An 18,988-nucleotide genomic window follows, 5' to 3' on the forward strand; every position below is an offset into this window, starting at 1 on the left:
GCACAGTCTCTGTAAGGAGCACCTGGTCCCCTCTAAGTGAATTCTCTTCAGACCCCAGTTAGGAAATGCCCATCCATCTGGCTGTCTTTTGAAGAATACCTTGGAGCAAAAGATTCCAAGACAGGCATGCAGCCCTGTCCCAGGGAGAATTAGTTAATTATTGCACCCATCAGCCCTCTCTCCTGTAGGTCCCAGGTGTGTAGAGGTACTCACACTGTCCTTGTATCCTGCAGCTCTGGGTAAGTTGCATTCAGGCCTATCACTGAGTGAGTTTCTGTCCCTGCTTGCAGGCTGTACTTCTCTGGTGGACTATATAGTAGTGGAGCTCCCCCTGTTGGCTTCCTTTCCTTTTTCTACAGCCTCCAGCATGGAGAGAGTACCCCTCTCCTCTGGGGTTCCCCCAGGCTACATGGCAGCACCTTCAGTAATCCATCTTCCACTCGATTCCCAACTCCTGCTGAGATGGCTCCTTATAGCCAGGGACAGTCTGACACACTACCAGAACCTCCTGCCTGGGATTGGTCAGACTTCCATGAATATGCAGATCTAGGTCTCCACCTGTCTGCCCTCTAGCTTCTGGAAGGTCCTATTAACCTCCAGAACCAGGTGGAGGCAATAGAGGCCCAACCTGCTGAGCCATCCAGCCTAACCTGGACTTGACCCCCACTCAGACAATCTTGTTCCAACTACTGAATGAGCCATTAAATTTACCTAATTCTCTAGCACCACTAGAGGGTGCCCCACTAGTAAAGCATACAATACAGTATAAAAGTCATAAAAGTAATAAAAGAACATACATAAATAATTCAATTTTAATAGAGTATTTTTGTATTATTAAAGTAGCGATACACAAATTATGCAAACGCCTTTACCTGTTAGTTTGAAAATCACAATTATTAACTGTATTAAGGGGAAAAGCTCATATGTACTTGCATAGTATGCTATACTTAGCAATAACACAACTGAAAAGGCTAACAGGGTATGGATACAATCACTAGAGTAATACATAAGTTTTCTGTTGCCATCTGTTGGTCACAAGCAGTACTTCGCCAACTAATCTATTTTAGAGTCATTTTATTCTGCTATACCAGCAGAATTTTACCAGTCCCCTAGTCTAAAATGATGATAGCTGCCTGGTTCTCAGTTGTCTAACTATTATCTCTTCTAGTATCCATTGTTTGATCTGAAATGTTTCTGGCAATAGCTGACCCCCTAGAGATCTGTACAGATCATACATTTGTAGTAGATGCATACACTCTAACCAATGATGGCTACAGGGCTGTAAACTCAAAATTGTATCTTATTTTTCATGGACTACAACTACAAAAAAATAAAAACTGAGAGAGGGTGCACCAGAAAAGTGCATTACCATAGGACCAATTTATTGAAGAAAATAGAACTCCGTTATACTCACAAAAGTGAACAACTTCAGGCATATAAAGTCAATCCAGTACTGGTGAACCCTCTCTTTTAGTTTCGAGTATATGGTATAAGGACCTCTTTGATCTGAGGAGCGCAGCAATGCCTATACAATGTAGAGTTCCTCATGGATGATTTCTTCTCTTTCTAATGAGATTGGAAGAGGAGTACTACTCGAGATCATTTATAGACGCTCCAAAAGACTTGAGGTTCCTATTCTCTTTTAGCGATGGTGTTTTTTCTCTGTTATACCAAAAAATAAAAGATCATATTTCTGTAGAAAAAAATATTTTAAATTATATCTAAAGCCATTTTTATTATTGGATTACAGTACAAATTTTGTGGAGCCTGTCAAATTCAGGCTCACCCCGAGGACAACAGTATGTTGTTGTTGAAATGCATAAAACACATTATACTCTCATATCTATGCCTGGCCATGGCAGCAGAGATCACAGGCAGATTATGAATCGGGTCTGTGGACCAACACAACTGCAATTCATTTCTTTTAGTAATGCCCATGTTGAGGGTTAGGCCCCCCAAAAAATGTAAATTTGGAAACCGTAATGGGTTTCCATGCGAATGGTCTGGTCTGGCAAGGTTTGAATTTGGGTTGGCGGCGATAAATTGTTGTGCATATAAATTGCTTGATCCACAATCAATGCATACAGATATTCTGTGAAAAACAGCTCCAAAAAATCTTCCTGTGTGTGCCAATCCTGCATTTTCCTGTTTCTACTTACAAAGCACAGCCATTACAAAGCACAGCCATGCAAATCAGTGTGCTTACAGTGAAGCACTGACACACAGCCCCTAGTAAAACATCACAAAGCACACAGTTAACCCTTTGATCGCCCCACATGTTAACCCCTTCCTGCCCAGTGTCATTAGTACAGTGTCAGTGCTTTTTATTAGTACTGATCACTGTATTGGTGTCACTGGGGATGTCAGTGACACCAATTTAGTTCCCCCCAGTGTCAAAATGCCCGTCAAGTCCCGCAGTCCTGCTATAAGTCGCTGATCGCCGCCATTATTAGTAAAAATAAAAAAAATTAAAAATCCCAGTATATATACCACCATTTGTAACCGCTATAACTTTCACGTAAACCAATTAATTTACATGTATTGGGAGTTTTTTTTAACAGAGTATATTTTGGCCTAAATTGCTGAAATTTGATTTATAATTTTTTTTACTGGACATGTTTAATAGCAAAAAGTAAAAAATTTAGTTTTTTTCTCAAAATTGCCAATCTTTTTTTTTACAGCGCAAAAAATAAAAAGGCACAGGAGATCAAATATCATCAAAAGAAAGCTCAATTAGGCTGGCCATACATTATACAATTATCTGCAGATTTTTGGTTTAGATTTACCAAAAACCATATAATAGGAGGACAAACCTAAACAACACTTTCAGTTGTATCCAATTAGGCAGGCCCTTGCACTACACAGTTGAAGGTAAATCTAAAGAAAATTGGGCAGAAAATCTGCAGATAATTGTATAATGTATGGCCAGCCTTAGTGGGAAAAAAGGACGGCAATTTCATTTGGGTGCAGCGTTGCATGACCGCGCAATTGTCAGTTAAAGTAACGCAGTGACTTAACGCAAAAAATTGTCAGGAAGTGGGGGCAAATCCTCAGGAGGGCAAGTGGGTAACCACTTCAATACCGGGCACTTTTACCCCCTTCCTGCCCAGGCCAATTTTCAGGTTTCAGCGCTCTCACACTTTGAATGACAATTGGGTGGTCATGCAACACTATACCCAAACTAAAATTTTATCATTTTGTTCACACAACTAGAGCTTTCTTTTGGTGGTATTTAATCACCACTGGGGGTTTTACTTTTGCTAAATTAAGAAAAACAGACCGAAATTTCTGAAATAAACAACATGTTTTTCTTTGTTTCTGTTATAAAAGTTTGCAAATAAATAATTGTTCTTCATAAATTTAGGCCCAGATGTATTCTGCTACATGTCTTTGGTGAAAATAACCCAAATTAGTATTTATTATTTAATCTGTAGGAAAGTTATAGAGTTCACAAACTATGGTATAGATCTGAAAATTGATCAATCCTGAAGTACTGACAGCCAATCTAATTCTTGAGGCCCAAAAATGTCAGAACAGTACAGATATCCCCCAAATGACCCCTTTTTGCAGAGTAGACAGTCCGACATATTTCATAAGAGGCATGGCGAGTTTTTTGAAGTTGTAATTTTTTTGTCATAATTTTTCATAAAATGAAGAAATTAAAAAAATTTTACAATTTTTTTTTACATACTGTCACCAGTGCAGTACAGCGTCAGCATATAACTGGTGTGGTGGTGATCAGGGACACTGACTGGTGACAGTACGAAAAAAAAAATTGATAATTTCTTTAAAAAGTTTTTACATTTTTGATTAAATATACAATGGATGGCATGAAAGGAAGCCATCCATTGTATACAACTGCCATGTGACCTGCTGTGATTGGTCACAGCAGGTCACATGGTACTGACAATGGGGCCAGTACACAGATCTGTCATCGGCCATGTCCGAGGTACACAGCCAGTGACAGATTATTATTATTTTTTATTATTATTATTATTATACAGTATTTATAAAGCGCCAATAGTTCACTCAGCGCTGTACATTACAAAGGGGGACAGAACATGTGACAGAACAATACCAATACAATGCAAAACATGAGGGGATTGAGGGCCCTGCTCTGCGGCCCTGCTCTGCGGCCCTGCAGGCACGCGCAAGGGCGAGATCCAGGAAAGAAGTCATATGATGCCCTCCTGGAGGGACGAAGTGTTCGCCCATCCGTCATTTGACCATATGCCAGGCAGCAAGTGGTTAAAGTAATTGTAAACCTTTACATATACCCAGTGACTGGCCTCAGGTGATACACAGAGATGAAACAAATCCTCCTACATAACTTCTCTACATCTATTCAATGTGCAGCTTTTCTAGGCTGTTGAAAAAAAGGTGGCAGAGAGCTGAAATAACAAATTGCAGAGCTCAGTGAGGAGAGCTCTGAGAGCTGATGGGAGAGATGGGACCCCCCCCCCCCTTCACACAGCACACAGGAACAGAGCTGAAGCTGTCAAGCACAGGCTGTGCCCTCCCCTGTAGCCTATTTTCTCTTGGTTTCAGGAAAATATGTCAGAAATTATTCATGCGGATATCAGAGGAATGACAGAAATGACACTTATAGAGAGATATGTTTTATTCATATTTCAAGTCTTAGGTTTACAACAACTTTAACCCTAGCAGTACCAGCCATTAACCCTCTAGTAACCATAATTACCTTAACCGCCTCCCGCCTGCCATATAAGGTAATGACGGGCACAAGGTGGTTCTCTCGTTCTTGGAGGACATCACATGACGTCCTCCCACTCTAACGGCGCATGCGCACCCCCGGGGGCGTGCAGTGCGGCAATCGGTGGTGCACTGTGTCCCTGGAACACAGCGGATCACCGATAAATGGAAAAAGCCGAAGACGTTGGCTCAGTCATGTGATCAGCTGTGTCCAAGCACAACTGATCACATGTAAATAAGGAAATGCTGGTCATCGGCATTTCTCTCCTCACGAGCTGTCACGCTGACAGCTCGTGAGGAGAGGAGAGCCGGTAATCTGCATTACTCAGAGGGGACATGTACACTGATCATCAGGGCACTGATGATCAGTGTGCCCTGATGATCAGTGTAGCCCCAGCAGTGCCACCTGTCAGTGTCCATCAATGCCACCTGCCAGTGCTCATCAGTGCCACATCAATGCTACATATCAGTGCCTACCAGCGAACATCAATACCACATATCAATGCCCATCTGAGTTGCCTTTCAGTGCCACCTATCAGTGCCCATCAGTGACACCTATCAATGACAGTCAGTGCCGCCTATCAGTGCTGCCAATCAGTGCCAGCCAGTGCTGACTATCAGTGCCTGTCGGTGCTGCCTATCAGTGCCGCCTAACAGTGCCACTCAGTGCCACATATCAGTGCCAGTCAGTGCCGCCTATCAGTGCTGCCTATCAGTGCCACCTATCAGTGCCATATATGAGTGCTACCTTTCAGTGCCCATCAGTGATGCCTGTCAATGCCCATCAGTGCCACCTACCAGTGCCTCCTCATCAGTGCCCATCAGTGCCGCCTATCAGAGCCCATCAGTGCAGCCTATCAGTGCCCATCACTACAGCCTCATTAGCACACATCAGTAAAGGAGAAAAATCACTTATTTACAAAATTTTATAACAGAAACAAAGAAAAAACTTTTTTTTTCAAAATTCCCAGTTGTTTTTGGTTTGTTGAGCAAAAAATAAATAAACCAGAGGTGATTAAATACCACCAAAATAAAGCTCTATCTGTCTAAAAAAATGATAAAAATGTCATATGGGTACAGTGTTGCATGACCGCGCAATTGTCATTCAAAGTGTGAGAGCGCTGAAAGCTGAACATTGGTTTGGGCGGGAAGGGGGTATAAGTGCCCTGTAGGCAAGGGGTTAAAGACGTAGTAAACTGCAGGAACAAAAAAAAAAAATCCGAAAATCAGCTGCAAGGTAACGTCATAATGTGCTAGTATGCATTGCATACTAGCACATTGCAAAGCCCTCCAGCGGCGCACTTTCACCGCTACAGAGGCTTCCATCTTCACCCTGTCTTCCTTCCGGGTTCACAAGTTCGGCTATCTGACTGGGCGGGCTGAGATGATCTCACACAGGCACACGAGAGTCCCGGGCCATGGCACAGTACTGTGACACAGGTATGCCCTTCCTTCAAAGCACATGCGCCAGCTCTAAAAAAGAGGGAATATCTCCTAAACAGTGCATGACAGGTGATATTCCTTTTACCTACAGGTAAGCACCTGCCAACACATTGCTATTTTTTCACTGTCTAGTCAGCAGATTGGCAGTAGGTCCTTGTCCAAGCTGTGCTGCTTATCTCCATAAGTTGAAAGGAATTTGGATGTGCTGTTTAGCAGGGATGTGAAGATCCTAGGACTGGTTGAACAGAATTAAAGAGTTTTTCAAAGATAAGACTGTTCACATAAATGTATTTCAATTTTGTCTTCAGCTGTTTGAGTTCAAATTTAAAGGTACTCCCAGGGGCGGACTGACAACTCATGGGGCCCCCGGGCAATAGGGGATCATGGGGCGCCTGTGTCCTCGCTCACACTCAAACCACACCCAAAAAAGCGTATGAAAGGTACCAAGGGCATCTCATGGTGCCCCCTACTTACCCAGGGCACTCGGGCAGTGCCCGACTATCCGAATGGTCAGTCTGCCCCTGGGTACTCCTAATGACCTTAGTGACTTAAAAGGTTCTCTTTCAACTTGAATTCTGAATTCTGAAAATGGCTGGGGGCCATAAGTATGTCTAGGTGACTTCAAAAGAACCAGTTTAAGAGGCTTGCCTTTAATATAGTCTGGGATTTAAAGCGATAGTTCACATGTGCCAAAAAAACTACCTATGCAGATAAGGGATGTTTGTAGTTAAAAACAAACTCTTTGATTCTATACATATCCTGTACTCTTAAAGTGATTCTAAAGGTTTATTTAAAAAAACAAAAAACAAACATGTCTATACTTGCCTGCTGTGTGTAGTGGTTTTGCACAGAGCAGTCCAGATCCTCCTCTTCTCTGGTCTCCCGCCAGTACTCCTGGCCCCTCCCTCCTGTTGGGTGCCCCCACAGCAAGCAGCTTGATATAGGGCAACCTGCTGTGCCGTGTGTCCATTCACACATGGAGCCGTGGCTCAGCCCCACCTCCTCTCTCTTCTCATTGATTCACTGGTTTGATTGACAGCCAATGAGGAGAGGGAGTTACGGGATAGCCGAGACTCCAGTGCACATCGCTGGATCGAGAGGGGGCTTAGGTGAGTATTAGGGGAGGCTTGGGGGGATGCTGCACAGAGAACATTTTTTACCTTCATGATAAAAAAAACCTTGAGCCTTTACAACCACTTTGAAAAAATTTTTTTTCAGATGAGGACCCCTCATATTAATTATATATTAAGTATATGTCATATACTGTATACATAGACAGCATGTGCTTTCTTTATAGGATTTTCCTGGTGATATGGTTTCCCTAGTTGGGCAACTAACTGGTGATATGCTTTCCCTGTTTGGGTGTTACTTGTGCTCCCTGCAAATTAATCTGGATTTAAGTGGATACAAGACGATTGTAATTGACTCACACTTTATACAGCTGGTTTTCTTCATGTTTTTCTTGGGGTCTTCCCAAATTTTCTTCTTTTTTTCTTTTTTGCTGTAATGCATCCTGTTAATTGTATAGTAGTTTTAATATGTTTCTGTCAAGATGATTATGAGGAGATGGTTAAGAATGCTTATTGTTACAGATGATGCTCTTTGTAGTTGTGTACCTAAAGAGTAGCTCTCTTGACAACCCCCATGTTATCAATAAGCACTTCATTGTGTGAAACGCGTCACATATAGCTTGTTTGTCCTTTGAGCTATTTCTCTGACCATGGAACACTAAATATTTTCTATTTGGATCAAGTCCTGGGGTGGTGTGTGGCCATTACACTCTTTGTTCCCATGACGTTGCTAGGACGCTGTAGTGAGACCTAGTCATTGCTGCTCACCTCCACCATCACAGCAGTGAACTGTCAAATTCTGAGCTCAGAGTTACTGCATCAGGAGATAGGGAGAGCATGAGAGAGGATCTAAATCAGAGAAAAACCTCACACCTGTGATGCTGGAGGTGAGCAGTATTCACCAGGCCTCATTTAGCAAGGTCCCTTTTCTGCATAAACTAACCTTTTAATGTATCGTCATTGAGATTCTGGGTACTACATACAGTGGTTACCAGTCAAATACCACTGCAACTAGTTACAAATAATCGGTGCTCTATGACTGTCAAAATTGCACATTATCAAACCCTCACTGAAAGTGTATGAAATGCTATGGCTTCATGCCAATACTTGAAAATGGTTTGCCATTTTCATCAAAGGAAATACTTATGATGAAATATTGCTTATATGCCCCTTTAAAAATGCCAGTTGCCTGGCTGTCATGGTGAGTCATAGCGAGTCATGGCTTGAATACTTTCAACATCACAAAAAAGCAGATGAGTAGCTATGCGCTTTATGCTTTCACTTGGAGGATCCATATGACAAGCCAGGAAGCTAGCATTTTTCAGAACAGGTTAACAGTAGTATTCTCCACCTTTCTTTCATTGCAGCTTTCTTTTGTTGGTTTTTTTATAAAATATAGGTAGTCTTTAAATACATACTGTACTGTTTTTTAAAAATCAAAAATAGTTCTCTGCAATCCTGCCTTATGGAAACATTGATTTTTCCAAGTGTTGTAAGAATTCTTCTTCCTGATTTTTTCATAAACATGACAACCTTTCAGACAATTTTAGAACAGAATGTTTAGTCCTGGTTCTGTACTCTCATTATACATGCACCATCTGTTATTTAATTCCTTTCGTCTCTGATATATTTGCATGATTTAACTTGTTTTCCTTTCCTTATATAACACCATGCTAAATACATTTCTGGTTTGCCCATTACTCCACTTTATGACTACAATAGCAATTTGTCCCCTGCTAGACAATTAACATTATGACATTCTCAAATAAAATCGGATTTTAATAGCACAGTGCATATTATATCTGTTGAGTTGATCTGCACTGTTTATTTTTTTCCTGAGAGAAACATAAATGCTGCCATTGCTGATCTCATTTTGAAAATGCTAGTTGCCTTGGTATTGTGTTGATCCTCTGGGGTTAATAACATTTAAAGTGTTACTAAACCCACAACAGTAAAATCAGTCTGTATATGCAGTAAAGCATGCTTGTTATACTCACTGTGGAACCTAAGGGGTTAATCTTCTGCATTGTGTAAAAAAGCTGTTTGTTCCTTTCTTCTCTGCCCCTCCTCTTTTTGAAATGACCATCTGATACAGACTGAATCCATAGTCACATGCACATGCTCAGTTTGGTGTGTATTGCTAGAGAGTTGTTTTTTTTTCTTGGGAGAGTGCTTGTGATTAGCACAGGGCCAATCAGCGCTGTCCAGACAGAGGGTCAGAGGTTTCACACCCTCCTAGAGCAGAAAGAAAACTCCTCCTACAAGCTTTAACCAGTGCTCTGAGGAAGTCACAGGACTGCTCTAACTGCTGATGAGAAAAGATATTTAGCAGTTTATGTTTACTAAAATAATTGCATTTCCATGTTGTGTGTACTGTGGGAGACCAGATATAGTGAATGCATGGTCCTGGGTTTAGTAACACTTTAGATTGCTTACTTGCAAAAGAATCTCCTTATCAAGAAATGTCATGCTGAAGTCAGAAGTCCTTATCTTATTGTAGATCTACCCTCGCAGAAGCCACTGCAAAAGGATGAGTCCACTTGTTCTTTGCCTTTACCTTCCCAAGAATCTAAACCTCTTTGACTTACCCGGGGGGATGTAGGCCTATATCAATATAAATATGCGGATAACACCATTAAACTCCCTGAACTGCTTCCTGACTCCCAGCACAATATTCTCTAAAATTATAAACAGGTCACGAATGCAAATGAAGAGTAACTCTGTATATTGTATACTATGTCACTAGGTAACAGGATAAACATATAGTGGATTGAAGAGAATGTTACCAGTTTATTTACATTCAATCTAATGGCTGACAGGACATGAGGCACCATTGGAATTGAGTCTCCAAACCATCATAAACAGTAACAACGCCGCCAGTAGTGAAACCGTGAGCAGAGAAGGAATTTGGACTACCAACAGGTAAGGCTATAGTGCTCCCGCGCTCTGATGACAGATATGCTAGGCCTAGGCTGATTGGAAGAAAACACCAAACAGACAAGTTATGGTTAAGTAGACTAGAAGGACAGATGGGGGGTGTATGGTGAGGAATGATAGAAGGGGCAGTCTCTAATATGATCCATCTGCCAGCTATCATTGGGGCCCTTAAAGAATGTTGGTGCACTTGATGAAAATCCCTCTGAGAATTCTGCATGCAGTGAATAATCAGTAAAGGTCAGCTTGTATCAGTGGAATGCTTGGTGCCTGCAATCAGATTTAGTTGCTGTTAGATGTCCCTGTGCTCGGTTTCTTTACAGAGGGTGGTATTTATAACATAAAATCTGAATTAGGTCAGGTATACTGAGAATCTTAGACGTAATGCTGAATGTCCCGCTCCCAGCCATTCTGTTAAAAATGACAGAGAGAGAAACCTGGGCCTGCAGCCCTCTCACATGCTACTAGGCTCAGGCGGCATTTTCTTGTGAAGCAGGGGACCTCCCTTAGCTATGTTTGGATCTGGGCCTTAACAAATTGATCCCCCTGGGAATGAGGGTCCGTGGCTGTATCCCTCAGAACTCCTGTCACACCAAGAGAGCGGCTTTTCCTAGGCAATTCTATTTAAGTCCTTCCTTTGCCCCTCCCATGCCCCAGATAATAGAGGGATTTTGTAGTTTAAAAAGTCAGCAGTTCAATATGTAGTGGCTGTTTTAGACTGTTCCTCCCAAAGTTCTTAGCGCTCTGCATAAAGGTGTATGGGTCAGCTCACCTTTGGCTCTCCCCCTGCTGGCTGGAGGAGAGTAATGCAGCCAGGTTTTTGCAGTGTTTCTGTAGAACAGGCAGTAGAAATAAAACCATGTCTCTTTCTCCATACTAATGTAGTGCAACACATGGCTAAATTATCATACTTGGTAGTGATATAAAATGTTGAAACTAGCATTAGATACATAAAACCTCAGCAATCTCACCCTCCATCTTTCAGGATATACTTTAAAGTGGAATTGCAGCGTAACCGAGAGTAGGCGGCACTTGCCATAATGTGCAGATACTGGGAATGTTGCCAACAGTATACACTAGAAAAAGAATTCTTAAGAGAATAAGGAAATGGTTTCTTTGGCAGAAGAGCCTTGCAAGTCATTTCTGCCAAAAAGCTTCACTGCCAAATGATTTTTTCCTTCACTTTAAGGGTTTAGATCTTCTTTTAAGCCTATCTCTAGATTTTTAAATGCCCTCCTCCACACCCTCTCACCTCCCTGGGAGGGGGACCTTTAAACCAATTTTACCATTTTCCTACATATACACCTTAAATCCCGCTGTCTCCTGGTTGGTCACATGAGATCATTGGTCCTTCTGGTCTTCTGGCTTTGGCAGCAGCTAATGCTTACTCCTGCACCAAATGGAGTAGATGAATTAAAGCAGCCACTTCAATACAGGCACTGCTGTATGAAGGAGTGGTGAATCTGCAAATGACAAAGAGGGTAAGTGTTGCAGCTCCATTTTCTATTTTCAGTACTGCTGGGCAATTAACTTAAAAAATAGTGAAAGCTGGAGTTCTGCTATAAGTAGAAATACAATTTAATATAATCAAAATTAAAGTGAGTGTAGTGCCACCCCCAAAGAAGCCACTGGTAAAGATGGGACCTCTGTTTCTGGTCTCGACCTTATCAAAGGCCTCAGCCCCTCTGACACACCAGGCAGAGTAAACAGACACACAATTTCACAGGGGTATCACTGACAGTGTCATTAGTACCCAGCTATAATACTATATTAAAGAACGCAAGCACCAGACCAATTAGTAAAACAAACGTAATGTATTGACATAAAATAAAGCAACTAAAAGCAGGTAGAGATAAGGAGTGAAATGAATACAATGGTAGTAATACACTTGAAATACAAGATAGTTACAAGTAATGGACCCAGATTTTACCAATAAGCTTAAACTGTAACCTAGGGTAACATAACGTTAGCCAGAAACAAAAAGTATAAACCCCCGGTGACTACGCTGCCTTAGGCCCTGGAGTGACTTTACTAGATCAAAATCTGCCTGCAGGACTTCAGTGTTCCAGGAAGGTAAAAATTGCTAAAGTCTATGTAAATACTATGAAACAGGGAGCAATATTCTCCAAGAAATAAAGGAAAAATTTTTTATTTTTGCCAGAATGGTTGAGGCCCTTTTGTTGGTGCACTAATGATGATATTGAGTGGCTTCAAGATATTCCCAGCTCAAGAAGGTGAGGACTTGAGGAAGAGCTCTAGTAAGAATAACCTGAACAAAACTTAAAAATAATGAAAAGGGCAAGTAACAAGCAGAGGGAGGGGTTAAGGCAACCTGAGCCAACAGAGCAGGTGATATGGTGCTGCTCAGTGGAATGCTGTATACGTATGATAGTGTCTAAAGAACCAGGTGGCAACTGTGTTAGCTAGCTTTGCTGGGTTTTGTGGTGCAGAGCGTTTTATGGGTTAGCAACCTTCTAACTAATCCTGCATTTCGGTTGTAGGTACCGATGGTGGAGGGGTCCCACATGGATCGGTAGCTTGAACTCCAGCGAACCCTCGCTGCATGGCTTTAGATGCAGATGAAGACAGGTGAACCTGCTCTGTGTGGCTGAAGATGCTGCTGTTCCAGCTGCACAGGAAGACGAGTTCCTGTGGAGTCAGTGCTTTAGCCTGGAAGTTCACTTAATTCCCTGATCTTGGACCAAGTTCCTGTTTTGCTTGGTGTCTAGTAAGATTACTTTGCATTATACGCAAGGAAGCTTAGACCTCTGTGGTATGTTAATGTGCTTTTACTAAACAAAGATTCTGTACATGCAAATAATTACAATTAATTACAGATATACCTGTAACAAGCAAAATGCTACCTACTATCTAGCATAAGTATGTTCTGTATGCAATAGAGATACACTGAAAAGTTACTTAGCTCCAATTATAGAGGTTTCACAATCTCTGTAGGCAACGTGGACCCCAGGCTTGCTCTGAAATAGTTGCAGGATATTTGGCTATAAGCGTCCAGTTTCTGGCAGAGATCTTCCTTGGTGTTAAGTAATCACAGAGTCCTCCTTTTCAGCATTGGTTGTTGGCTTTTATATTTGGAAAGTTTTACCATCCCACTTGGGTGTGGCTCCTTTCGCAGTACTGTTTTTCAATGTGAGAAACATTCTTCAATTCGACTTCTAGATGGCACTGTTGTATCATACATGCCATAGGTCATATATATGTCAGAAGGTCAAGCTATTGTTAACCATCCATTAACTTGTTTTGTTGATTTCAGTTACATAATTAAATGTAGAACAATAGAAGAGGCTAACATACATCAATTGTATCTAAGTTCTCATTTTTGTAGAAGATAGCTTGTATAATTGTTACCAAGGCATTTGTTTGAGCAGTCCATTCAAACATTCAAAAGTAACCTGCTTTCTGTTTCTAAAATAATCAAATAAACAGATCCTTTCATGTAAGTCTGACAAAAAAAAACATAAAAGAAACATATATTTGTATGAAATACAATCCCCTCTGTAACTTGCGGGATCTTGGGGGGCAAAAGTCAAAAACATTCCAGGACAGTACAGTAAAAAGATCCACTCTCCTCCTCCTTGCGTCTCCCAGTCTATTAGGGTCTGTAGTTGTGCAGATATCCTCCAGAGTGCAAACAGTCTGCAAGGGACTGCATGTTCCAGTGTGCAATACAACAGACCAATGTTTTCCTTTTCCTGCTCCTCCTGAGTCTCAGAGTCTAACTGGATTTGTATTTCAGAAAGTCATTTCCTGCATTATATAGATGTAATTTTGGACTACATCTCCCATGATCCCATGCACTCTGTCTTACAGTCTATGAGATTTATTGGCTATCTCTCTTGCTCCCTGATTGCCCCTTTGCTCTGCTGCCAGGAAGGGAGGAGTAAGCAGGGGGAGAAGTCTCACACAGAGCCGCAGCACAGTGAGCATGAGAAGAGGATTTTACACAGGCTGCTATGGCTCTCAATGTAACAATGTAAGTGGGGGAAGAGAAGGCAGAAGAATCTGCAGCTACATGGAACAGCCAGCTGCTGGCTACATGAGCTAATTGTTTAGTTCAAAATAAGAATGAGCTTCGAGTTCAGCTCTAGCTGCAAAGTCTAGCTGAGAATTACAACTTCAGTAAAACAGGCAAGAACACAAACAGCTACTTGCTATAATTCTCAAAAGGCTGATTTACACGGGTGTATTGAACTGTATACCTATGCAGAAGGCTGTGTTTATTCACATGGGAGGCACAGGTTGTCCGTTCAGTTGTATGCAGCCAGTCTGTTCAAATCAGTGAAAGGCTGATGGCTGCACAGATCCGCACATCCCTGCCTGTACATCTGTGCAGGACCAATGCATGGCTCCTAAAGCAGATAGACTGCATTCAGAGCCCTGCATTGGTCCTACACGAATATAATCTCGAATATTTATTAAGACCAGAGAGGATCCGTACAGTTTGGCTTGATTTGAACAGACTGGCTGCATGCAGCTGAACACCTGTGTCTCCCAGATGGTTTTCTGCAGGGGTGCACCCATGTGAATGAGCTCATAAACAGAGTTTCCCTACAGCGAAGTCTAGGGTAGCTCTTGTAACAGGTCAACAGTTGGAGGGATCCAAGGCCCAAAGACAAAGGGCCACCCCTCTGGAATTGCATAGATCCCAACTGTCCCTGATTTCAAGGGACTTTCCCTCATTTGGAACAAAGTCCCTCTGTCCCTTTTTCCTCCTTATTTGTCCCTCATTTTGGTCTAATGTATCAAAAATGCACTATTTATCTATCAAAAAGTGTTTCCCAGTGCTAAACATTTCATTAAATTCTAAATTACTGCATTTGTACAATTCAAAAGCCAGTACAGAGGAATAGAAGTTGTAAAAAAAAAACACTTGTTGGTTTAACCAATCATTTTTTTACTCTCCTTGTAAGGGGGCGTGTTCTGTGAATACATACTTTTGCTTATAGGTGTCCCTCATTCTCATCTCAGAAAGTTGGGAGGTATGGGATTTGGAACATTCTGGCAGCAAAGGTAGACTTGCTTCAGTTGCTGAATCTTCTGTAGCACTACCCTCTTGAGGGCCGCTGAGTATTTCTCAGGTTTCCTGTCTTTCTTGGGTCTGCCTTAGAAGACAACCCCTGCTGACACCACCTTAGACCTTTCACCAAGAGAAAACCCTGGCTGCAACCATAAAATAGACTCACACACAGTTTAGAGTGGATTGGTATTTGGACTATATTGAGCTCAGAATGCGAGCACAAAAATGACAAAAAAATATGTGTGTAGGATAACACTCTTAAATGACTCTACTAAGAGTTGCGACACTGAAGAGAAACTATCAAATTGCCAGACTAACTGACGTTTGAATTCTCTGCTACAGGTGCCTGGGTTTAACTCTGAAAAGCAAAAAAAGTTCTTTAATTAGATATATCAATGTCCCTTTAACATTGAGGTGTCCAATCTTCTGCATGCTTGATGGGGCCCTAGTTGGTACACATGAGGGTTTAAATCTTTCTTAATGTAAAGGCAAGGTTTCCTTAAGATAGGGAAACACATAGGAAAGGGAACTTCTCCTTTAGGTGATGTAAAATTTGGATGATATTTCTTTAACACACACAGAGTAAAATCTGAGAATATGCTGAGATTAAGGAAAGGGGCAGAAGCAGACTTTACCAGAGATTAATTACTTATTAAAGGGTGGCAAGCTAGGGTGATAAGGACGTTCCTTGATGAGTAGCACAGACTGGAACTGAAGAATTAATGTAGCTTGAACTGCAGGGTGCATATATCTATTGATATATCGATCAGTGTAATTAATTTTTTCGGTTAAACGCTGTCTATAACACTCCCATCTACATCACAGGAGAAAACAGAGAAACTGGAGAGACACGAGAGACAGGAGGGAGGATACACCAGTTGGGGCAGAGGCCGTAGGAGGCAAACTGCTGAAACAGAGACAATGCTCCATGTAGATAAGCATCTCATGGATCTGCTGAGCAAAGTCCACCAACATAATAAAGTCCTTCTTGGAGCAGGATCACGTTGCTGACCCTAGGGATGAGAGGGCTGCTTTCTGCCTTGATGTCTGGCATCAGCTGAGACATTTTTCGAGAGTTGAAAATAACCATATTTGTGCCTTCATTGCAGACTGCCAGGCAGCTGAACAAGGTGGCCTGTCATTGCTATTGCTACGAAATCGCACTGCTCCTCCAGTTGGACCTCTGCCATGTCCCCCTCCTGTTTATTAACAACCTCTATCTTCTCAAGAATCCCCTCTGCCATGTCCCCCTCCTGTTTATTAACAACCTCTATCTTCTCAAGAACCCCCTCCTCCTTTCCACAACCCATGCATTTACCTACCCACCGAGAAACATCTCCCAGTCCTCCCCTGATTTCTCCCATGTCTATCCTGGCTCACAATACCCTGTATATCAGGACCTATAGGATTTTTTTTTTTTTTTTTTGATTATTTGGCAATTTTTTTTTTTGCCATAGGTATGTAGAAATTTCTTTTTTTTCTAGGGCCATTTTGCAGTGTATTATTGGCAACTATTCTTGCTTGTTTTTGCTGCAATTAATTGTTGGCACCTATGTTTATTGGCCTTGTTTAGCTGCCAATTTAGTTTAACTGCTTCCTGCCCAGCCTATTGCAATATGATGGCTGAGCAGGAGCAGGAGCTCCAGCGTGATTTGTCACTAGCCATGTCCATGGGATAGATCACTACACTGGCCCATTGCCAGTGTCAAGTGATCACTGTGACCAATCACTTCTTTTCATGACATTCGTTGCTTACAACTGTGTTGCAAGCTGTGATTGGTCACAGTGATCACATGTACAGACTGGGCCTATCATAGCTCATTTGTAGCATGTGATCAGCTGTGGCCAGCACAGCTAATCACAACAAAAACTACTGAATGAATCAGTTTCATGCAGTAAAAATGCTTGCTTACACTAATGAAATTCATTGGTATAAGCAATCATAATGTGTAATAAAAAAAAAGAAAATTCTAATCACTTGCCCAGAGTAGTAACATTGTATTGCTCTGGTCACAGGAGTAGAAAAAAATGATTAAAAAAAATAAAAAATGTAATAACATTAAAAAAAAAAAAAAAAAATTATATATATATATATTTTTTTTACTGCATTGGTGGTAGTTTGGAGAAAAAAAAAAATTGTGAAGATTTTTTTCATTTCTTCATTTTCCACAAAATTATGACAAGAAAATGACAACTTCAAACAACTCGCCATGTCTCCTGCTAAATACCTCAGACTGTCTACTTTCCGAAAAGCAATAATTTTGGGGTTATTTGTACTGTCAGGATTTATCGATTTTTAGATATATAATATAGTTTGTGGACGCTATAACTTTCCTACCACCCAAAAAATAAACACTGATTTGGGTAATTTTTACCAAAGACATGGAGCAGAATACATATTGGTCTAAATTTGTGTAGAAAGACTATTTGCAAAATGTTAGAAAAACGCATTTATTAAAACAAATTTTTTTTTTTTTTTCATTTATAGCACAAAAAATTAACAACCCAGTGGTGATTAAAAACCACCAAAAGAAATCTCTATTTGTGTGAAAAAAAGATAAACATGTCATATGGGTACAGCGTTCCATGACCGCGCAATTGTCATTTAAGTGCAACAGCACTGAAAGGTGAAAATTGGCCTGGTTGGGAAGGGGGTAAAAGTGCCTGGTAGGCAAGTGTTTTCAAAAAAAGGATTTAAAAAAAAATAAAAATGTTTTTTCTTATCAAGTATCTTGTTGTCTTCCGTTTATTTCTTATATATGTCAGCTGCATTGCAACCAAAATCTTGAAATGTAATCTTCCAGTTGAGTAATTTGTAAGGCAGAGTTAATTTATTGCTATTGCACATTTTTGTGCATTATAAAGAACAGAAGTCTGCCGTACAAATGACATTACAAAGAACTGAATTGTATCCAACAAACTACTGAACTGTGTGTTCACAGTTCACTACTTTGTTCAGTTCAGAACAGAACTCTGCCTTACAAACTACTGAACTTGGAATGCACAGTTCACTACTTTGTTAAAGTGGAGTTCCAGCTGAATTAAAAAAAAAGTCAAAAACTGTAGCTGCTGACTTTTAAAATACAGGCACTTACTTGTTCCGCGGTCTAGCGGTGTCCTCACCACAGCTGGTTTCACCAGCCGTCTGCTCTCCTGGCATCGTTAGTGTGGACACATGGCTGTGACAGCATGCGGCTTCACAGCCGGGTGTCCACTGCGCATGCGCGAGTAGCGCTGTGCTTTGTGAATGCCTTAGGAAACCACACCGGAAGTGGGAGCGGGTACCTGTCAAATTCGGGTACCCACTCCCCAAAGGTGCCAATTCTTAACGGGGAGCGGAGGACAAAGCATTAAAGCGGATCTTCCTTTTTTGGGTGGAGCTCCGCTTTAAGCACAGTTCAGTCCTTTGTAATGCCCTGTTTTATGTGTTACAAAGGAGTGAACTGTGCCTAACAAAGTACTGAGCTGTGAACGCACAGTTCAGTAGTTTGTAAGGCAGAGCTCTGTTCTTTGTAATGCATAGGTTTGTGCATTTGCAAACTACTGAACTGGAAATGCACAGTTCAGTACTTCGCTAGGCACAGCTCAGTTCTTTGTAACACACTTGCATGTATGAGCATTACAAAGAACTGAACTGTGCCTAGCAAAGTAATGAAATGCAAATGTTAAGATAACAATGCAGAAAAACACAAAAATTTTCAATAAAAACATATTTAGCAAAAAGTGAAAATTTAACTGAAGTGATATTTATCATTTATAATACTTTATTAAGCTAAACAACATGCGCGTC

This window comes from Staurois parvus, unplaced genomic scaffold (assembly GCF_062004578.1).
Source record: "Staurois parvus isolate SC_StPar_1 unplaced genomic scaffold, SC_StPar_1.0 ptg000155l, whole genome shotgun sequence".
Taxonomy (NCBI): domain Eukaryota; kingdom Metazoa; phylum Chordata; class Amphibia; order Anura; family Ranidae; genus Staurois; species Staurois parvus.